The sequence below is a fragment of the Anser brachyrhynchus genome (genome assembly GCF_964034855.1).
Source record: "Anser brachyrhynchus genome assembly, chromosome: 1".
Lineage (NCBI taxonomy): Eukaryota > Metazoa > Chordata > Aves > Anseriformes > Anatidae > Anser > Anser brachyrhynchus.
The window spans coordinates 184,733,991-184,757,692 of NC_137694.1; the positions used below are offsets into that span (position 1 = coordinate 184,733,991).

The 23,702-nt window shown below is 42.4% G+C and overlaps 1 protein-coding gene and 1 long non-coding RNA gene across 2 annotated transcripts in view; both read left to right on the forward strand.

Annotated features, from left to right (window-relative positions):
- Nucleotides 1-23,702, forward strand: part of LHFPL6 (LHFPL tetraspan subfamily member 6) — a 141,286-nt gene that overhangs the window by 11,022 nt on the left and 106,562 nt on the right. The gene's annotated exons all lie outside the window — the stretch shown is intronic.
- The window catches only part of LOC308177925, a 59,904-nt gene continuing 36,202 nt past the window's right edge, over nt 1-23,702 (forward strand). The window contains exon 1 of the long non-coding RNA XR_013939504.1: nt 1-23,702. This exon is cut by the window's right edge and continues 11,052 nt beyond it. This is a non-coding gene — a long non-coding RNA (uncharacterized lncRNA).

Consider the following 23,702-nt stretch of genomic DNA (forward strand, 5'->3'; position numbering starts at 1 on the left):
TAGAGCTGTGGGGGGTGGGGTGGGGGGGGAGTTGGCACTTTTTTTTTCTGCATTGAAAGATCTGGCTTGTTGTGGTTCCTGAGCTCCATGAGATATTTGAACATTGCTGGGAGCTTCACTCAGATATCAAAGTGTTGCAATATTTTCCAGTGCAGATGAAGTCATATTCCCTACAGACAGCACGGGATTGTTCCCAACGGTGCATTTTCCAGAATTTTGTCCAGTCTGGTGTTAAGTGTCTATGTAATGGTTTTCTTCCATCTCTCAGGAAACGCAACATACAAGGCTGTGAAAAAAATCCATTTGGAATTTTTTCATGATATTCAACCTGAATTTTCCTTTCTTTGCTCATATCCCTTTACTTCTCCAATGCACATTTTTACCTTCTGAGCTCTTTAACTTTGGCTTTATAAAGTAGAATAAATGGTTTCCGTGCAGTGAGGAGTTGGAAGGAGCACGCCCCAATGAAGAAACATGGAATATATATGTACCACCTAAACTTCACCCACAGCCACGAGCCTTGTGGTAGCCATTGTTTTGCTGGTCTCCCTGTTCAAGGATTTCCTTTGTCTCTCTGAGATATCTTTGTTGGCTTTAGAGATGTGAAGCTTTCTCTGTTGCTCAAGTCTAAGGCCCGAAGTGGCATTCAGACCATATGGAGGTAGCCTCAACTTTCAGAGGACCAAGAAGGGCATCCTCTCCTCAGTTTTGGGATGACTCTGCCACCACAAGACATTGCTGGTTGGAGAGGCAATATTGCTTTTGACAAATCTCTTCTAGCAGCTGTCCTGTATCTTCTCAGGCATGAGAAATTGGGCACGGTCAATGCACGCTGACAATGCTGGTGGTATGGCTGACTCACTAGGCTTGATTAGATCTCATTTACATTGTTTGTTCTACTGTCAGTCCCCTGATGTCACAGGTACCTCTGAGAACAGCCACAGACTTTTTCCCCCTCTGGATTGGCCTTCCTCTCTGAGGAAAACCTTAAAGCCTGGTCCGTTGAAATCAGCAACAATATTCCTCCATGGGAACCAGGGCAGGGCAGGACGAGGAGCTCAGTGCTGATGCTACTCATTGAGCTAGTGGGATTTGGAGGAGGCTGGTGTTGTGTAGCAATGCAGAGAACTTCTTGGGATGCCAGATCCTACCTAATTCTCTGGATACTAAATAGTAATTGCATCAGGAATAATGCATAAAAAAAACCAAACAAAAAACCCTCCGTCTTTTTAGAGGGTTGCTGCACCATGAACCGAGTCCACCTGTTTCTGCATAAGCCTGATAAACCCTAACCTTTCATGAAGACTGACTACTCTGAATTCATTTGTAGGTGAAATTTGTAGGCTAACAGACTTTAAAGTGAGCTTGGCAGTAGTTGGAAGGAAAATAAAGAAAATGTTAATGAAAGAAAACCTAAACAATTAGAACCTATTACAAATTGTTGTTATTTTTATCTTTTAACTTGATCCAAAAAGCTCCAGAGAGAATGAATCAGAAAATGCAGTGTTCTGACAAACACCGTATCATTTCTGTAGTAATGTAAAGATTTCATCCTTCCCTTTGCAATCTGACAGTTCAGTTGTCTCGCATTGTCTCCCAATAAAGATGCCTTTGTAATATAAAGTGAAATTGTTGATTTGAGAAGAATGGTTTTCTAATAAACGCGCAGGGTTATGGAGCTTGTCCCTTGCATTGAGGAGAAAGGATTTGAGATAAAGCCATGAATGATCAATCTGAAATAACAAAAGCTGCTTCTGAAATACAGCACCCTGTGAACAGATATGGAACCCACGAGCACAGTGGAGTGTAAGAAATAGCCCTAAGGCCTCTTAAGAGTGTGCTTCATGACTTCCTCACAAGTTGGAGCTTTCGTCTGAGTCTGCAGCTAACTGAAGGCCTATTTATGAATGCATTACAAAAATCGGAATAAACTTGGTATTCAGAGCATCACGAGCAATTCAGGTCAGGCACAATACAACTGAATGCCAATTATTGGAATGGATTACCAGGACATGTTAAAAAGCACTTAGCTTCACAGATATGTAGAAACTGGGGTAGTGTGATGTTAGGGGATCTTTCTGAGTGCACCTGTAAGAGTCTTTGGATTTTGTTTTGAGCTTTGCCTTGGCTTGGCCCAGATGCTGCTGTATGACTACAACTTCATCTGTCCTTTGGAGATTTGTACATCTGCCTGACAAATTTGTACAAACACCTTCAGTCATACGGTGTTGCTGCTGTCGTTCTGGTGGTGGTTGTCGTAATGTAGGCGGTTCTAGAAACTCGTCGTGCAGAGCACTAGGGGAGGAGAGACAGCTGCCGCTGCAAAGAAATCAGAAACAAAGTCAGGCCAGGAAACTGGGGGCACTTTGAGTTCACGACATTTTTAAATACCTTCAGACATACATATCGTGTGCTACTGCTGAGATGCAGAGGGGTTTTCAGGTGCTGTATGGGTTGCATGCAGGAAAATACAAAACTTCAGACCTGGCCTGTGCTGTCCAGCATCCACTGCCTGCTCCCTCCTCTCCTTGTGCTTTAGCTTTCAAGGAATTCCATTCGTTTTCAAGTATTTTTCTGCCACAGTAGTAAAACATGATGAACGGCACTAAACACTGGCATAAAGCTCTTTACAGCCAAGACAAACCCCCAAACTGTTGCAGGCACATTCTGCAAAATCAAGAGGTTGTTATAAAAGTTATTTTTTACAAGAATTCCTTTTATAGGAATCCCAGTGGCTGGTTTTGGAGAGCTTTGTTCAGTCCCCAGACTCTCTCTTAGCAGAAGGTTTCTCTCTGTGCAGTATTTTAGGGTGAGCAGGGTCTGGCTGCTCAGGCCAGGTCACCGCTGATGAAACCCATCAGCGAGGCAAAGCTGCAGACCCAGAGCATCGCTGTGTGGCCGGGGTCCAAGGCAAATACCAGCGTGCTCTTCCCATTCATCCTCCAAGATACTCGTAACTCGGCAAAGCACTGAAATAAGGAATGTAGGGAAAGCCATGTCCAACAGGTAAGATGCGCTGCACAGCTTTATAGTTCCTTGTGCTGCCATGGTGTGAGGGACTTTTCCCATAAATGAATGTAAGCGCAGTTCTGTTTGACAGATCAGGCTTTTTCTTAAGAGTTTCAAAATAATGCTGTGTAATTAAGGAGTAAATTGATTTCTTAACTTCCTACAGGGGGGTGATGTTCTGGAAACCATTCTCCTTGTGAGCACCGAACCATCTGTTGAAAGTTGTCCATTGCTTCCTTATACTCTTGTGTTTGCATTATATTTATATTATATTCTCTTCCATTGGCTTCAATTCCCTTCCCAGACGGTGGAAAGGGACACTATGGCTGAAGACAGTTTATGCTGACCCATTAAGGACTCTGTTTAGCTTGCTCTTCTTTTCCATAACCATTTGCAATAAAAACTGTGTCGGGAAAGAGCCCTTTTGTGTAACGGTCAGTGACCTGCAAGGGCTGGGACAAGCCTTGTGCTGGAGATGGCAAATTCCCTTTGAGGCCACTAAGCCGGAGATCCGGTGCTAAGAACACAGGAAGCTGGGAGGATAAATACTGTAACTTTTCATCTCATGCATAAGAATTGCCGTCTGTTTTGATCTCGTGATAGAGAAAAGTCATTCTGCTTATCTCATCTAACATAGTGGCTAGTCCGATTACAAGCTTCCCTGCCTGGCACCTTTTTAAATTCAATTTGGCTGCCTGTGCCTTTGGCACACAGTAGGTTTCATTAAATTTCACAGCAGTTAGTTTTCATTCCCTCTGTGACACCTTTTTATCAACATTTGACTCTAGTGTAATTTCAAGAAATTGTACTTTTTTTTCATTTTTTTTTTCCAAAGTGCTTGTATCATAATAATTCAGCAGAGCAGGTGGGGGAAGACGATGCAGATACTGTTGCAAATCCATGTAGAAAACTAATATATGGGATAGCAGGTCAGCTTGCAAGTGTTTTTTGCATGCGATGATAACAAAAGGGAGCTGCTTCCCTTCCTTCTCAGTCGTTATCATCCAAGACTGTCAAAAGTGCAGTTTAAGAACTCGCTGTAAAAGGCAAATTTCATTTCTTTCAGGTTAATCACAGCTTTATTTTAAAAGCAGAGCTAGCGGAGTGCTGCTGAATCGACAGGCTAGGGTTGTGAGACAAGCCTTGTGAAACCTCAGCTAGGTAACGATGGGAGTTTTCTTTTCAAAACCAGATGAGGAAGCTGGTTTGCGAGGAAGGTGTGTGTGCAAGTACGTGTGCAGGAACACAGAGAGCAGACGTGGTGGTTTTCCATTTGGTATGTGATGCCTGGTCCCTGGTAAGTGGGGTGAGGGAAGGTGGGCACCCCAGCAGGGACCTGGCACCTCTCGGTCACATCACCCCTACCTCCTCCCCGACACAGAGCGGTGTTTTCTCAAGTCTGTGCCCAAGGCAGGTGTTGGGCAGGTTTGTGTCGGTAGAGGTGGTTTTGAGATGCTCTCTAAAAGGTCTTCATTAGCAGAGCGTCAGCCTGTCTGAAATGCCAGCCTTTTGTAGACTGCTGGGGTAATTAGAACATGCAAAAATAATGTGTCATGGCTTCTCAGTAAAATTTTAAAAAGCTAATTAAAATGAAGCTTAAAAGTGCCTAAAAGCAAGCTCTGCATGCAGGCATAACTCAGAGACTGACAGAGCCGTGTCTCACTGCAAGCCAAGGGCAGCCGGGCGTGGGAGGCCATAAATCATTTTCAGAATGAGACTTCTGATTGATGCAACTTTTCCTTCTGTCCTTTCAAAGGAATCAGTTCAAGTCCTTTTGGTTTAACAAACGGAGCAGCTTACTTCCCTCTACCCAAGGGTCTCCATAATTCCCTTTGCTGATAAAATATTTCCAAATGCACACAGTCTTCAGCAGGACCTTAAACACCTTGGGAAAGCTGCAGGCTATGGGCAGCTCCCCACCTCCCTCGCAGGGAAAGGTTTCCCCTGGTTTTCCCATGGGTTTCCCACTGGTCAGCCTTATGCATACATGTATAACACGTATATTTTTGGCGGGTTGGCAGGCTGTAGTTTCCATCTCAGACAGTGGCTGGTGTTGTTGGGGAGTGCCAGGAAAGCAAGGGTGCTTTGCTAGCGGTGTCTCCAAATGTCCCCTGGTGTCTCCAGAGAGCAGTGGCTGCCAGAGAGCTGCGAGAGCCGTGTGCCCATTGCAACCAGGGAGCCAGATAAACGGCGTGTGTAAGTTGGCACAGTGCTGCTGAAGTCAGCCCTGGCTCGCAGCTGGCTGGAAGAGGTGGCCTCATCCTTTCTTCTGGGGGTGGAAAATGTCTTTCCAGAGCCCAGCTTGAGCGCACGGACCTCTGGCTACGGACTGAAATCTTGCTTGTTTTTTCCAGGTTGGCTGAGTGCGCTGGGTTATGGGTGAAGGCACAAGTAAAGAGTTCCTGTGAGCTTTTTTTTCCTATTAAGCTGAACATAAGAATACGGATTATTCCTTGGTCTTAGTACGAAGGCATGAAGTTCAGGATCTGTACTCTGCTGTTTCCAGCACAGGATGATCCAGTGTAATTAGCAGACTGCTCAACAACAAGATAGCTCTGGGGGATATTTCTTCCCATTTCAGATAATTAATCATTAGTTTATGTCCTGAAGTCTGGAGATTCCTTTAATTTGTATATCTGGTGTAATGGCGGAGGTTTAAATCACAGCAATCACATTATGATTAACATGTAATTATGCAGGTATTCAATAGACAGGATTAGCTGAGACATCCATAATTTCTAAAAATGTTTTTCCAATGTGGCCAGTGGCAGGTCTGAAAGAGTAAAGAGTAATCAAAATATTATTTGAGAATGCAGGAAGGTATAAATCCTAGAAGAGTTTTTATCTTCATATTTTATGTCTTATTGAGACTTTAAAACATGACTGTATCCTATTGTTTCGAGATGACATATTCCAGTATCAGTGCTGATGAGCACATGACTTGGTGGCCCTTCAGCTGGAATGAGGCAAGACTGCTAATGATATACGGCTTCTGACAGGTTCCACTGGGTATTTATGGGCCTCAATATGTATGCAATCTATGGATATTTCAAAACTGATTAACATTTCTGAACCTAAGTTAAAGTTTATAGTTGGCATTTCAATGGTGTCAAAGCAAAATTAATCAGAGCTCAAAAGATATGCAGTCTTCCTGACATGCTGGTGACAGCGAAAATATAAACCACTGAGAAATAGCTTGCTGAAAGACAGAACGTAGCCTGGATTTTGGAACGAGATCCGCAAAAATGGCTTACTGCCACAGACAGACTGTGAGGGTGTGTGCGATGGTGGAGCTGGTATTTACTATGGCACTAGCTTAAAAAACTCAAGACTCTGCCAAGTTACTTGTCCCGTAATAAGTTACTTGGAAATCTTGAAACTTTAGCATATTTAGTATGCAAACTAATCTCTTGAAACAGTTCAGATAAGCAGCGTTCTTAAATGTACTCTGTCAAGACATTTTTCAGTCAATGAAGCTTAGCAAGCAAATGCTTTCATTACAGTGGCCCTCATGAGAATAGTCAAAATTTATACTTTGTTGTGATGTTAGGCTGCATGGCTGTCTGTCTGTAATAAAAATAAGAAAATGGAACAAATTGTCAAGTATTTTTTTCTGTGTTTATCTCTGTTTTAAATAGGTCATTGATGGCCTTTCTGCATTTCAAAAGATTGCTAACTCAGCCTCAGTGAAAACTTTTAGGATCCAGTTTGAAAAGCATCAGGACAAATAACTATGCCTTTTAAGAAACCATACTTTTATTTGCTCTGTAAAAAGAAAACTATAGATCATAGAATCACAGAATGGTTTGGGTTGGAAGGGACCTTAAAGACCATGCAGTTCCACCCCCCTGCCATGGGCAGGGACACCTCCCACCACACCAGGTTGCCCAAAGCCCCATCCAGCCTGGCCTTGAGCACCTCCAGGGATGGGGCATCCACAGCTTCCCTGTGCAACCTGTTCCTACTGCCTCACCACCCTCATAAAAACTGTTCCAGTGCCTCACCACCCTCATAAATGAGGTATAAGCTGTAGTTTAATAACGCCAGGTACCTGTGAAAAGATAAGATGGTCTGCGTGTTGAGATGAGTCTTCCCAAGAGCAATGCAATTTAGCCTTTCTGGGTGTGGTGGAGCTTGACGGCATTTTTAGGTGGAGGGGGAACATAAACTAATTGTTAAATTAGTTTGAAACTGCAAATCTGTTGCTATATTTTCAGTCTGAAAGAGACCACCTAGTGAGCAGTTGAAAGTAAATCAAGATCTGTGCAGAACCAGCTGGTACTCCAAACTAAGATCAAGGTAGTCAGAGGAGACCTTGGTGAGCAGGAAGTTTCAGTGGAAGTGGTGTTGGGATATATTAGTTTCTTACCCCTTTCTAACTTAATGTTTATATTTTAATGCTTACTTGTTGCAAAATTGTCTTAATTTCGACTTTGGCGAGAGTACAACAACCCCCGCTACTTCCATTTATCTCTGGATTTAGTACGTTGTGTGAGCTATGTACTGATCCATTGACTCAGAGACTTGGATTTGATCTTCATCTGGAAGTCATTAATGTCTCTCTCATAAAATCTCTTTGATTCCTTTGCACATTTTCCCCCTTTCCTCCCAGGACACTTTTTGAAGTACTTCGCTCCACATCCAGCAAGCATGCCTTAATCATCGTGGTAGTGGTTGTTCCCACTTGAATCCAGACTCCTCAGGTTCTCTTTAAGATATCAGAGGGTTTTTTTTTTCTTAACCTGTAAAGATACAAGGACAATGGAGAATCCTCTATCTTGCAAACAGATGGTCAGAGGTGTTGCTTCCAGATCATGAATAAAAGTTCACTTTGAAAATAGAGTTGGGCTGCTGCAAACCAAAGGGAGAGGCGGCATGGTCTTCAGTGAGCTTGAACAGTACATAAACCAGAATGGAAAGCAATTGTTGGCAGACGCCTACAGTCTCAGCAGGTTTAAATACAAATGCGCAAGTTGCAACCAGATTTTTTGTTGCAGCCTCTCTCCAAATATTTAGAAGTAAAACTGAGGAGACAGGTGTATCTTGAACAAAGACAGTCTTTGAGATGGGTAATGAAGGCAAAACAGAACAGCAGAAAAAGTAAGATTTGAGGGAACTTAAAACTGATTGTAGCTTTTTTCTTTTTTCTTTTTTGCTCTTTTCTCTTTTTTTCATTATTCAGGCACAAAATTTGATGTCATCTCTGGCAAACTTGAATGACAGAATACAATATTCAAAGCTATAAAAGTACCTTTGCATAAAATCCTTATCTTCACAGTGTTTCTTAGCACGGATGCAAGGAATATTTCCATTTTGCAGATAGGAGGCTATAAACTTACTGAAAGTAGCTTATAAAACTTACGGTTAAGTAAGTATTGATTAGAGACCTTCCAAGTCTTATGCTCATGAGCAGCCACTGAAACAGCTGCTATATGGAAACATGGCTTCGATATACAGGTGTAATAACGTGCCTCTTCCTTACACTGAGTTATGACTACAGGATTATCTGCTTAGCATTTCTGAGGCAGAGAGAAGCTTACAGTGCAAGCACTGTTGGTCACAAGCTAACACACACAGCTGAACTACTCTTGAGATATCCCTGTATTAGGGCAGCAGGGGAACACAGGTACAAAACATTGCAGAAGATCTCCCTCCACTCTCTTTCTGCATTTTAGCCTTTAATCTGCAGGAGTCTGAGTTCTTCTTTCGTATCTTCTGATTTCAGAAAGGGGATGTTCACCTGGGTACCTCAGCACAGTATGAACCATCTCATTGAAATGTATCCCTATATCCCTCTCCCAGCGCAAAGAGAAGACTTGGTATCTACATCTGATACCTGAAGAAGAACCAAGGTGTTGAGATACCCCAGGGCAAAAATTTCAGGGAATCCTGTATAACTCAGCCCACCAGGCCAGTGACCCTCTGGCACATCACAGCGATGGGACCCTACAGAGGTGGGCCCATGAAGAAGTGGGGCAGCTCTTTTATGTGCTGCCCATGTAAGAAAAAGTGCCAAACACAAAGTCTTGTGATAATGTCATCACAAGATTAATTTGCACAAGCAGCTAGCAGAGGACACGTAGAAATGGAATATATGCATTTTCATGTGAAATGAGTGAGTCAGAATGACTTTGTACTTGTTGCCTATTATGCATGTCGCATATATTTGATATTTTAATACTTCTTGTTATTGTTTTCATGATTATTTTTAATTTTCTGAATTACCTCAGTGTGAAAACATATCACAAAAGATGCTGATACTTTTTATTTATGTAAGATGCTTAAATTATACTTTTGAAGTTACTTACCCAGCATTTTATTTATCTTGCAATCATAATTATTCAGTGCCTCCTCCATCTGCTTTGATTTAATTATGGCTGTATAGACAGCAGTCACAGAGATAAGTCTCTTCAGGTTGATCAGTTGCATATAGCACCTTCCACACTCTATAAAGAGTAAGCTTGACACCTGGCAATTAAATGAAGGAGACTTTTTGTCTCATCTGTTCACAAGGGCTGGAGTGATATCAGGCATCCAGCGATGTAGCTTGGTTCTCAGACACGTGGCAGACTCCCTGGCAGTATGAAAAGGACAGGTGAAATAAATTATAGAGTTGCCAGCTGCTTTAAACATTCCTGTTCAGCGTCGTAACCCAATCTTGTCAAGTTTCTGGGGTTTGAGGCATTTTTGTGTGAATATCTTCTTCAGTCTTTTCAACAGTTGCCAGAGAGAACCTCCTACTGAAGTTATTACTGCCTAAAAATCAAGACTGCTTTCAACTTCCTCTCTAAGGCAGGGTTTTCTACTGAATAAAGGTATTTCTTATCATGCTGCTGTATTTAATATGTCCTTTTTGATGCCATAAGCAGTGGTGAAGTGACTGGAGTCTGTACTCCTGTCAGCTGAAATTATACTTTCTTATTCACTTGTTTACTGCCAGGACAGTGCTGTTGGCTCCCATGGGATTTCTCCAGGTTCACTCCTAGTGTATCTGATATCCAGATAAATACCTGCCTGCTTTCTGTGGTACACAAGAACCGTCCCAATTCCCTTTACAAGGAAAGGAATGAAGGAACGTGTGACCCATGTGTTCTTATTTTTTTTTTCCTCTTGGACTTGCATATATCCTAACTCTTGATGGACATAACTTGGATCTACAGTTATTCAGCTCAGCGGAAATAAGATATTAACTTAAGAGATTATTGGCACTTTTATCACTGTGAATACTTCTATTGCATGTCCTCAAAGGTAACTTTGCCTTTCTTTTGCTTATGTTTATACCTTTCTCTGGGAGCTGTGTACTTGAAATTGGTGCTATGACTTTGAGCTACAAGCCATTTCCATGAGTGCTTAGTTTGTCATTTAAAGAAGCAAAGATTTTCATTAATTTAACAGTAGGCTAAAATCTGTTCAATTTGATCAAAACATCGGAAAAACTCTTTGAACTTACCTTAAAACAATGATGAACCAGACATATTTCCCAGTGGTTTCTAATGTGACTTGAATCTGCTCTGTCTTAATCTGCATCGTACTACTCAGTTACCCACTGGGAAATAAAATGCACCGTCATTAAAAAGGCAACTCCCAGAGAGACAGCAAAATTTGCCTAATGGAGGCTGATACAGGAACAATGAAAGAAATTCGAAATTATTTTTTTGGAACGTTAATGTTCCTTTCTACTTGGCCACATTCATCCAGTGCTTTTATTAACAAACCACTGCGGCCTCACCCCAGTAATAGCAGTGTTTCAGCCCAGGTTCCCAGACAGCAATACCCACCACCCAGGGAGGTTGTGCAAGCTGCCTGGTGAACGGATGCACTTCTTCAGCAGGTTTTTTGCAGGTTGGCAGGTTTCTGCTGGGTTGCTCTGGTGGGACCTCTGTGCAGTTTCCTTGGCCTGCATGGAAAGCCTAGGTACCCCGATGACTGCTTGCAGAGGAGCTGTGTTGGCCAGCCAGCTCCTTGGTTCTGCCTGGAGGAGACAACGGGGTGTTCGATGTCGATCGCTTCACTGCATGTTTTGGGGAAGGAGAAAAGAACTTGTTTTCACGCTGGTTAATTTTATATTCCAGGCTTGCTCAGAGGCTTGCTTACTCATCTCCCAAAGTTAAAAGCTTAATTTTGGTCTTGAGGAGTAATAGTTCCAGGAGGAGTAGCCCAAACAATTTGGTGAAGCTGAGGAAGAATACAAGCAGTGAAGGGGTTCCCAGGAAGACTTTTTGATACTCCATTCTCTGTGAGGCCAAACATTGTTCTGTGGATGATCCCCGTCTTTTTGCAGCATTGATGTACACCTACACTTAGATTTTTTTCTTGCTCCTTTGGTTTGGAGTACTGCTGCTGTTTTCTTCAAGTTTCTATGCTATAGACAACTTTTTCATCCAGACTCCTGTCTCTCCTCTTCTTGAGCCAGTGGACACCTCACAGCACTGTAACATCCTCCTACTAAAGACAAAAAATACAGAACACGTTGATAGATTTTTGGCTGTCTTTGAACATTACTTAGCAACTGGTGGCAAGGAGCCCCAAGGCTTCTGGAGAGTGTGCTCTGCTACCAAAGTGCCTACAGTATCCCTGGCACACTGCAAACCTGATATTATCCAGAGGGCTCAGATCTTTCCCTTTCTTTACCAGCCAAGGCTGACTCCAAAGTCCTTGCTTTAATACTCACCTGTCTCTACAGTCTTCTGTTTCTGTGTTGTTTGCTTCTGGGAGAGGATGAAACACCACTTGGAAGCTGAGCCCAGTTCCTTGTTGGACACATTTAATCTGGAAGTGTTGACACCACATCTACTCACCAAACTGTCCTCCCACCATTGCTCCAACATTTCCAATACCTACAATGCTGCTTACTGATGTCTCACTAGCTTTTCACCTTCTTTCCTCTCCCTTTCATCCACTGGCTGCTCTACTTCTGCTGTTTCTCTTCAGTCTTCCCCAAGGTATTTAAGGACAGCTTCTATCTGATATCATTTCCATCCCTGTTTCTACATTGATCAGCAATGTCACTTTTTTTTTTTCTTTTTTGTATGTGTGCTCCAGGTTATAGCATATGTTTCATTATTTCCCATCTTCTTTAAGAGATAGGGACCTCAGGCCTGGCCTGAGTTTGTTAGTAAAGTTTTAGAAAACGATTATGGGCATCTAGCAATTCTCCTCATGTTCTGCATTCTTTGTTTAAGCCATTTATTTCTTGAAGGACAAGTGCAATAAATAGCAAGCATAAGGATTTAGCAAATCTGGCAGAGAATGACTGTGTGGGGGTGCGCGTTGTGTTCCTGGTGTGGGCGAGAAACCACAGGTATTGCCAGACCATGGTGTGGCGTTGTGCTACATGGCCAGGCCCATGCCCCAGGAAGGCTACAGGAGGGTCTCATCTCTCCATGGTAACTTGCTGCTGAGCCCTCCTACTCCCTCGGTAAGACCTGATGTTGGCTGTGGCTCTGTCCTGTGAAGGCATTTGAGAAGCCTGCATCAGGCCCGAGGGCTTCTGCCAGTTTTGGTGTTTGTCTGTGTTCTGCAAGTGTGGTTAATAATTGTGTTTGGCAGGGTCACAGCACAGAATAACCCCTGGCAAGCAGGCTGGAGAACCGTGCTAGTGTCCTCACAACAGTGACATGCTTCTGAAAACTCACACCTGATGTCCCAATCAGTTTAAGCAAGCATAGCCAGGCACTGGGGTAGCAGGTAGGTGTCCTGCTCAAGCAGCCCCACCACCTGATCCTGCAGCACACCAGATTTCCACCACCCCACCGCAACTGAACCATCAGGAACCACTCTGCCTGAAAACTGACTTAGGAAAAAAAAAAAGTTATTTTTAGCTGGATCAATTCCCCTATCTGATTTTCGGCACGACTCCACAAATGTTTGTGCTGGCACAACTGAAAGGTTGCTGTGGGAGTGGGAATGAGTAGTCACAAGGAAGAAACCAGGAACTGTGTGCATCACCCCAAAAATGTCCATGCGCTTGTAGCATTACATGATGAATGTGGTAAGTGAACGTTTTCATGTAAGCAAGGCAGCCAGAATGGTCTGAGAAGCAATGTCAGGAGTTACAGAGCAAGAAGTTTTAACAGAGCTTTGCTGATCCTGAGAGGGCTTTTTTTTCTGTGAACATAACAGCACCATCACAAAAGCAGCATGTTCTCTCCCACAGTCAGATTTTTCTGAGTACACACTGCAAGTGAGAAATGTATGGGATAAACGCAGTTGCATGCTTAATTGTTCAGAAAAGAATTAACTTCTATTATAATGCTACTATTATAACGTTTGCAGTGGCAACCTCCAGGTTCCCTACCTTTTAGCATCGATGACCAAATCCTTAGTCACAGCTCGAGGCTGCAGAACATTGTCATTATTCAGTGGATAATGCAGAGATTTCAGTAATCCCCAAAGAAAAAAAAAATAAAAAAGAAAGAAAGAAACCTCTCACCAATGAGCTTTCCAAAGACAGAGTTTATGCACTGTATATTTAATGAGCCCAAGTGAAGCAGTTTTATTGTTTGTTTCCAGGATGGTTTCAAGCTTGTCCTGACTGCTTGTCAGTGGGATTCCTGTACCTAACATTTAAACAATACTTTCTACAGGGAAGAAAATAGATTTGAAATTCAAAGTCATGGATATTTCTAATACAGTTTTTAGGGTTTAATTTTGCATGTAATCATGACACAGGCTGGCTTTCTCTGTGAAACCTAATGTCGTAATACATCACAGCACTTTTATCTGGGAGCTGATTGTTACTTAATGCCTGCAACCAGGTTGTGAAAATTTGAGGCTTTTTCTCTGCAAAGTGAGCACTCATAAATAAGGTATTTTTCAGAGCCCTGTCAGCTGAAGTGTTTTTGTTATTATGCTTGGTTGCTTTATGATGCTGTTAGCATCCTCCTTACATAGCACGCCAAACTGATCCATCATGTTGTGTTAGTAGCTTCACTACTTAATCTGCCTTGCATTCATGTAGCATTTTAAACTTAAGTCACGATCCTCTAAATGCAACTTTCTTCTATTTGTGGTTCTAAACTCACAAAGAGCAAGTTTACTGAGGATAGCATTATTCAATATTTTTTGTTTACAAAAAGGAGAGATGCAGAAGTGTCTGTGTTCCCAGGGACTTTGATCTACTGGAAGCTTTCTGTTTCCAAATAACGGAGCAGAAGCTGTCAGATGCTCCAGAAATCTTACCAAGCTCCAAAGAATTGCACTGGTATCGCAGGCTGAACTGAATTCACTCCGTGCTTTTTATTCTAAGTACCACCAGTTCAGACCACTGCTTTCTCAGTGTCTGTGAAAAAGGAGAGCCCCTTACAGAGACCCAGTGGATTTCAAATCTCTCAAAGTGCAAAATAATGTAATCTATTTTTATTTCTTCCTTTGCTCTGCAGTGTATTTGCTTGCTACAGGTCCAGTCTGAGGTCTGATGGTGCTGGCACACTATGTAATTTTAAGATGAACATAAATATGAAAACCACAATACCAAAATTATAGCCCAAGTTCATTGTGCTCTATTTTAGCCCTCTCCTCACATCTCTAATTTGCAGTGGGCTGCTGGAGTTAGCTCCTACTGCATGGCTGCCCACTGTGCAGCTGGTGCCCACGATCTCCTGGTTTTTCTATGGAACCGGCTGGGCACGAGGGGAAACTCGTGATCCTGGTGGCGGTGATAACAATGCAGAGCTGGATCCTGACATGCAGGGAAGCTGGGGTTGGAAGTTGGCAGCCAAACAAAAAGAGGCTGGTTTTAAACCACCGTGCTAAATTATCCTAACACTTCGGATTAAATGTGGAGTTGTTTTTGACACGCGCACAGTCTCTCACATTGGAGTGGGTCATTTCTTGGCTCAGAATTAGTTATCTGATATTTCTGCATCCCGTACTTCAACCAGGGTTACACAAGCAGTTTTAAATGCTTTGTGATAACGTCTTTGAGCATGCCATAAAGATAGCAGAGTAGCTTCTCTACAAGCAGTGACTTTCCAGAAATAGTAGATATCACTGCTCTGAAAGGCTGTTCCAGACCCTCAGTCCTTTGATGGTCAGAAGTCTTTTTGTCTCCAGGCAGAGCAATGTATTGTTAGTACGTACTTATTTGCTCTTGGGCCAGTGTTGACCCTTAGCTTAAATAGCTCCGATGTATTTATATAGACAGCAATCATATCTTAACTCAGACTTCACTTCTATTGCAATTTAAAACAAAAATCTTGAGTTGTTTTGCCTTCTCTTATAAACCAGAGTTTGCAGTCATCTGCCTCACTCTGTTAGTCCTTGTCACAAATGTGCACATAATTTCTTGTTCCTGGTTTTCATTTTTGCAACCCTCAGATCTTAAAGCGTATGGTTTCAGCCAGCTCTCATGGTTTTCTACCTTCAGTGAAGGGAGATCAGCACCTCCAGCAGGAGCCTGGCCCCACCTGTGTTAGATCCCACCTATGTTAATAGAAAATATTTCTTCTGCTGAAGGTGCCTTTGGCCTGTTTGGAGAGATCTTTACAATTAGCTCATATTCAGTTAGCTCTGATCCATATAAGATGCTCATATAAGGTGGCTAAAGTTTGGTAAGATGAGTCCTGCCCTCTGTAAACAGCCATGTGTGGTAGCAGTCAGTCTCTTGTAAGACTAGGAGATGATCTATGAGTGCGGATAATGACACCCATGCCACATATTGATGTGGTTCTCCTCCTTCAAGCTGGCTTTGTAGGGCATGGAAACACCTCACAATCTTTTTTTTTCAGAACCAGTTCAGGGATACCATGGCATAATCCTTTATCATCTGTTACGCTCTGCTGCACTGAGCACATCCCATAGGACAGCTTTGGAAGGAAGTGGTAGCCTGCTGTCCACGTGGAAGGCCTCTTTCCCTGATTGATTTTCCATCTGCATTTCACACTCCAAATCAGAGAAGTCTTTCTGAAGAATGCTAACACTGGCAACACAAGTATTGCCTTACTCAGCATCAGGGGCAGCATTACTGATTTTTGTATTTGGGCTTCGAGATGTGCTCTGGGTGATCCCATGTCTGTGTATCTACGTGATGGGAGACCCTGTGCATTTGCCCACATGGATAGCGGCAGCATCCTCTGTACTCTTATTAAGCTTAGCAATTAAATGTGAAATTCGTGTCTGCACAGCAGACTACTCAGAAGGCCATGAAGCGTGTAAACCCCTTTTCTGGATTAGGTAGACCTTTCTCATGACCCACTCTGTAGGGATGAAATTGTCCCATGAATGAAAAGATGTGCTTGAAAAGTAAGGCTCAAGTGTGACACACACCAATGCAGTTTGTTAATGTCTTCAATAATTGTAGTTGGTTTTCAATTATTTATGGTAATATTTTCTAGCCTGGCAGCAAACATACTGTAATAGGTTTTTTAAAAGTAATGAAGTCCTAGAAATATGAGATCTTGCTACTAGCATAAATTAAAGTTCATCTGAGAAGTGGGATGAGTCCCCATAGGGGTAAAAGGGGCTGGGGAGTTCTTTAAATATGTGTGGATTAGCGGTAAGAATTAATGAGCTGTTATTATTTATAGAAGCAACATCTGATCAGAATTTCCTCATAATTTACATTTCCCCAAACGTGGATTTACTTTGCTTTTCCTCAGCTAGAAGCTTTAAACTCAGTTATAGTTTTTCTACGTAACCAAGATTCATCGGTATTTTAAATGGGATCTCCATTTTGTCCTAGAATAATTATTCCTGATTTATGTTCTGTCTGTCTTGCATACAGTGGGCCAAGTTCCTAGTTAAAATTAATGTAGCCCCACTCATGTCAGAGGCTTGTACCTGTTCAGAGACAGAAGAAGGCAGCTGTAGAGATGCCTGAAACCACAATTCAGGCCAGAAATTTCATTTACGATCCTAACCAAGTCCCTCAGGGTGGGATTTATCCACCTGCGGGCAAGATTCCTGCCTTAAGCTGCTCTCCTGGGCTCTACAGTTAAAGGAGAGAGCAGCTTGTTGGCTGGGTCATTGATTCCACTCCAAAATTGTTGTCCCAAAGGGCAGAGGTTTGGTCATTTGTGTTCCTGCTATGTGGTGCTCCTGCATGAACGTCTGGACTTGCCTGGAAGCCACCCTAGGTGATTCAGTGAGTGATTCCCCACTGACAATTACCTCTCAAGTCTTCTAGACAATCTTAAATGCATTATTTATGTAAGTCAATGATATTAATGTTGTGATAACTCCTACCACAGCTGCAGTTGCATCTTATCTGTATTTTAAAAGGAACAACGAGGAATAAATGCCAGTGATTTTGGCATGAGGGAGACGGTACAACATGACATGGGATTTCACATATGATGCCTGTCTGTCTGAAGTGTCAGTGCTATCCCAGTACTCTGTCTGCGCTAGCGAAGTATCTGAACCTCTAGGATCCACCACCTGAGAGTCCCCATTTAATACAGATTTGTAAACTGTAGCTTCTGTGATTATTTCAGGTCCATAATCTCATTACCTAAACACTCCTGTATCGAACAGTCTGATTCACTTACTGTCCTGTAAACTGATTTATTCCAGTCTCCTCTGAACGTGTTTGCTTTTGTCTTCTCGTGGCTGGAAATACCTCTGTGCCTTCTGCCTGATGCTGCAGGCATCCCTTCTCCTTCTGTCCCTTCCCCAGTCCTCCTGGTGCTCTTGCAGGTGGCTGCTGTTTCCATAGGTGAAAACACTCCTGATTTCTCCGAGTTCCTTACTGGCTTATTCCAAGTCCTGCTTTTGCTCTCCTTTTTATTTTCTCTTTAGTCTTGAGTATATTTTCTTGCTGTCTCTTCAAAATTCTATTTAGTAGCTTCCTTGATGGTTTCATTTTCTATAGGTATGACATATTACAATAACCTTAACTCAGATATGTAGGTGTCTTTTCCTATTATTACCATTATTATGCCTGCCACATTCATTACCAACTGGCAGCCACAGGCTTTACATATTAAATATTTTCCCCTTGAGTACCCTCTATTTCTCCTCTCTCAAGTTTATTTTCCTCTCGGAGTGTGGGGACAAATTATATGCATAACTACCATTAATGGTAATGGGAACTGTGTCTGTAAATCTCCCTTGCATCAAAAGGAGAATGGGCCTCCGTGTTTCTTGTCATCTAATATGTCACCCCAGTGGGCTTTCTCAGTGCTTCCCCTATGAGATTTACAGAATTTCCCCCGTTGCCATCACACCCTGGCACAAGAATACGCAACTTGCAGGGAAAGCAGGGCACAAGTAACAGCACATTGAACAGATATCAAAATCCATGTTGAAAAATGGGTGAGCTGTGGTGGGGAGGTGTAGAACAGAGCCAGTCACTAAGGAGGATGAATGTGAGCTGTGCCATGAATAATTAGATGAAACATAAATAAAACAGTGACATGATTTGTTTCCCCAGTTGCTTCGCGAATTGGAGACACCAGCCCTGTCTGTTCCGTACCAGAGGGGAAGCACCGGGTTCAGTGGTGTTCATCCTGATCTGCACTGATGAAAGCGAAGAAAAATTGGCTTTATTTTGAGAGATGATATTGAGGGAGTCATTGGAGAATAATGAAGCTTTTGGGCTGGCTGTTTAAAGTCTCCTGTTACAGCCTTGTGTATGTCAGGGCAGAACTCATACCTCCCCAGTGTGATAAATTAGTATTTACCCTGGAGCAGATATATATGTTATAGTCTCAATGTGTCTCATGAGCAAGATGGGAGACTGAACCATGACAGAAAGGAAAATGCAAGGGAATTAAGCCATTTGGCATGGTAAAGGAGGCCGTATTGTGAAGGATAACAGGGTTTAATACAAGAAATAGCAGTGCCACGTGATGAGTTCAGTAGGGTGCTTTAGCATATTGAACAAAGCTACTTAACTGAAACAAAAAGCTGGCCCACATTAATGAATATTTTGAAGGGGTTTTCTATGTGTTTTTCTTCAGAGGTCACAAACAGACCACATACTGAATATTGCTTTTTGCTCACAATGGAAGGCTCTGAGCTGTGAACAGAAGTCCCATTGGTTTCAGTAGAACAGGATCCATTCATGAGGGCTGGCTTCTCATGCTGGCACCATTGTTATTATTCTATATTAATTTGTATAGCATCCAAACAGGCACTTTGCAGACAGACGCAGTAAGGTTTTTGCCCTGAGGAGCATGAGAGTATAATTAACCCATAGCAGTGATTTTAACAGGACAATTCCAGCACTTAAAATTAAATACATGTTGTTTCTAGAATCAGATCTGGGAGAAGGCAGGGGCCACTCCTGCAAAGCTGGGACATCTCCCCCAGAAAGCCCAAATTCTTTCCTTCCCCTGCCAATGTCTCTTGTACTTTATGATTTTTGACCTTTGCATTTGGGCTTTGATGTCTAGGAAGGAAGAAGTCCCAAAGCTGTACAGCTGCAGGTGTACACTCAAAAAAATGCCCCACTAGGAAATGTACAGGACTTTACAAGCTCGTGGTAGAGCTGCTCCCTCTTGCTGCTTGTCTAGACTGAGATACAGCTGTTGTGTAGGTGATGTCCTCACAAGAGGTCTTTGTCCTCAGCAAAGAATAGGGAAAAACTGCCTCATGCTACAGCTGGAAATTAGAACATCACAATTTCATAGATATTTTGAATGTATTCCTATAAGACATATAGTCAACTATTACTTCTTTGCATGAGTTATTTTTAATAATTCCATGGTTTTGATTTCTATTTATTCAGGCCCAATGCAGTCCTGTAATAAGCAAGAGCAGCTCCAAAGCAAACCTAAAGATCAAATGTAAAATGAGGCTCCAAAGTCACATGTCCAATCTCATTTGGCAATGGGATGGGTGCTGGTATGTGACAGGAGGGCATGACTTGGCTTTTGCACTTATTTTTGGCTTTGTTGTAATTCTGTTGGTGTCTGTACTCGTAGTTTTATGTCCATGTAAGGTTTTACATCCTTGTGAGTGGCTGGAGACTTGATCCTAGAAAGTACCTTTTACAAGACAAGGGTTGTTCACAGCTGATGCACCATTTATATTTTGCTTGAATGAAACAATTCTGAATACAGAGAAACAAAGACTTTGCTGAACCTGAAAGCTAGTTTAACTGACTTCTCTTTTTTTTTGAGTCCTTAAATTCTTCTAACTGAAAAAGTAGCATTGTAATCTGCATTAAAATTACAAGTAATAATCATAATAATGATATCCAGATATTATGTACCATTTGTATTTCTTATTAGGGGTAGTTTCCAGCTATGATGATAATGTGTAAAATAATTTCCATGGGCTCATGTTCTTGCTATGAAAATATGAGTTCAACCCATAGTCTTCAGTGAACACTTTGTTAGAAAGAGTCTTTATTAAAAAAAAAATGGTCACTTGGGAAGCAATTACTAATAATTACAGAATCCTTCATCACTGCTTTTGATCTTTCACATGCATGGATCTAAACCCCTAATATTCACATTGCTGACAGTACAGCACAGTTCAACAATAGCTTTGATGCCAGTAAGAACAAAAGGGCTTTTTAAAAATATTCAATTCAGCAATTACTGTCACAGCCCTACTCCTTGAACGCAACTGTGTGTGTTCTTTGCAGTTAATGAATTCATACTACCTTTTAAAATTTACAATACTTCTTCCAGCCCTTAGAGTTTTTAGATGTGAATTGTATCAATAGTGATATCCATCATCTCTAGGTGCTTGCTCTGTGAGCGTGTGTTGCTCTCTGTGCAATGTGTACAATTACTTTTGAACCACAGACAAGATAATAGTTGGGCCATTTCATGCCTTAGGCAGGGGACATCTGCCAAGCCTATATTGTACTCTACCAATAGGTCTTCAATCTTTCACATCCCCATGAAATTAATTTTTCCTGGGGCTCTAGATAATTTGTCTTGTCTAATGAAAGTACAGACATTTCACAAACGACAGACAGAATGATTCTGGAAACTTGTATTATAGAAAATACCTTATTTTTAAATATGAAAAGCCTATTTGTTCTATGAGAATAATTTTCTATTTAATTTTCTTAAGAAATACGAAAAGAAAGCATAGAATGAGAGAAACAGATTATTATGCTAAGGCAGAGGTATTTAGAATAGGTCTGTAATGTGAAATGTAGGAGACATCTCCTGTCATACATACGTAAATTGTGTAAGGTGAAATAGAGCCAACACTGTTCACTCAGTTGTAAGCTACAACACTGTTTGCCTATTTAGACTAAGAAGTTTTTGGGACGAGAGACCATCCCATTGTTCTGCATCTCAAAAGCTTCTGGAGCCCTCAGAGTGCTCCTAGCATATTGCTGCTGCCTTGTGCCTGGTCGCTGGAAGGTCTTCAGCCACACGATGGAGAAGGGCCTCCCTGGGTCACACTGCAGGGGTGCAGCCTTCTCCTCCTCCGTCCTGAGGCAGGAGATGCACAGAGCTCTGTTCTCCAACCAGGGACCACCAAGAGCTGGGTTGTGGCTGGCGTGTGTGCCATCTAGCAGGGCCTCTCTGAGCACGGGGCTGAGTTCGATCATGTTTCCCCCACAGTAGCCCAGGGTTGAGGTCTCTTTCCATCTTTATGCTCTCCTGTACCATATGTTCCTATCTGGCAGATGCTGGGGGCAAAATAACTGGCTCTGCCTTGCTGTGGGTTCAGGGAATAGGAGAGGAACTGGCTGTAAGACCAGGATTCATTATCCTGAAATAGTCAACGTAGGTGGGAAATGCTAGAGAACTACAAATCCTGAATATGGAGAGGATAGGTAAGGGCTAAACATTCACAGTCTCATCATGAGCAAGGATAAATATCCATCAGATGGAGTTATTTGGGAGCCAGGTTCAGAAGAAGTCAGTTCTCAGTGTAACAGGTAATGGGCCCATGGGGCTCCCTGCTGAAGGATGTTACGAATGCAGAAAATAAAGGGAAAAACTGGGCAAGTGCTTGGAAGAGAGATTTTACAAAGGATTATTAACCAAGCAAAGCACATCAGGCTTAGAAAATCCCCTCAGCTGAAAACAGTCAGAAGCTGAGATAGTCTGCGGGGGAAATACTGTAAACGTTTGCCCGTTTCTTATTTTTCACTGGGTGTGTACTTATTGATGCTGCTGGAGACAGAAACTGGGCTAGATGGACCCTTCATTTGAACCAAAATGACCACTCATATGTCCTCATGTAAACCACGGTGCTGTGGTGAAAGGCAGTCACGGTTGTCACCTGCACGAAGGCAGCAGTCACTTAACAGTGGTCCTGATGTTCCTCGGACACGACTGGAAGTCAGCTGAAGCCGTGCATGCCTGGGGCCTGCAGGAATATACCCTGGGATCTGTCTGGCTTGGCTGTCCTTTCTTATCCTTTCAGAGCCTTGAAGTCATTTATTTGCAGAGGATTTTGAATGCTTGCTATTGCAGGCTGGAAGCTTGCCACTGTTGTTCTGCATCCGTATCTCTGGGGATTTGCTGAATGTTTTGGTTGAGTCGATTCCACTTTAAATACACTTCCAATTGTAAATGGTGGTCCCAGCAGCAGATTCAATCAGCAACAACCTAAAATAACTCTCCTTCCTCTCTGCCTGGACTCTTGTGCCACAACTCCTGATATGCTCCTGGACCTGAGGTGGCTGTGGAGTTTCAATGACTTGGCTTATCTCCTTCTGTCAACTTAAACAAGAAAAAACTCCTTAATAAATCATGTAATTACAAGTTACACTGAGATAGGAGCCTGAAACGTGCTGGATTAGGGAGCTCTACCTATGATTTGCTTCCCTAGAAGCAAAAAATTACCCCTGACACCCCCCCACCCTCCCACCACGTCTTTTGTTATTTCCATCCCTTGAAGACTTTGCAGTGGACTTGTAGGCCTCCTTCCACATTAATCAGCACAAGGTTCACTCTCAAATGAATCAATATTTTGTCATGTGGTGTTTCCACTGCTGGGCTAAACATTTTGCTTCTCTGGAAATGACTTGAAGAAGAACTGGGTACTCAGAAGCTTGCCTGTTTCCCTAGTGCAGCAGGAAGGCTATTGATAGCTTATTAAAAAGCTCCCATTAATTATTTCGATCTCTAAATGAGTTCCTATTTTTATGAACTTTGCTTCATTTGAAAAATAATTTTCAGTGGCCTTTACAGTAAAGGATAGATTTCTACATTTTCCTTCTACACAGAATGCTGATAGATTGTCTTTTCTAAGAAAATTATTTGAGGTTATAATGTACCCCATGCTTTTTGGGCAAACGTGTCTAGGAGCAAAGATGGTTACAGACAAGATAATACCTACATACTTCTTGTTTTTATGCAGTATACTTACTTTAGACCCGGCCCTCTGTGCTTTGCAGAAGGGAGCTTTAACTTTGCAAGAAGGAAGGGTCGCATCCTGAGCCGATGATGGAGTAAGCATGGGATCAGGTGCTGCCACAGCAGCTGCAAGGAGACACAAAGTCAGCACAGTCCCGAGTGAGACCTCCAGTACAGGACAGCCTGGTGAGAGGCTTCCTGGGCTGTGAAGGCATGAGATCTCCATTGTCCTCTTCAATCCAAATATGCTAATATGTAATATCCGACTGCTTTTGTTGTGCTCATCACCACACCGAGTGCCTGCAGGAATTATGCTTGTCTTTTTTTTTTTTTTCCCACAAACTCAGCAAAGAGTAGATTAATGGCACTTTCTGTTCCTCCTACTTTTCCTCCTACTCATTCATTTGCTTCGGGCAGCAATAAACTCAGCAATTATAGCAGCAGCAGCAGCCGCCGCCAGCTTCCAAACAACGC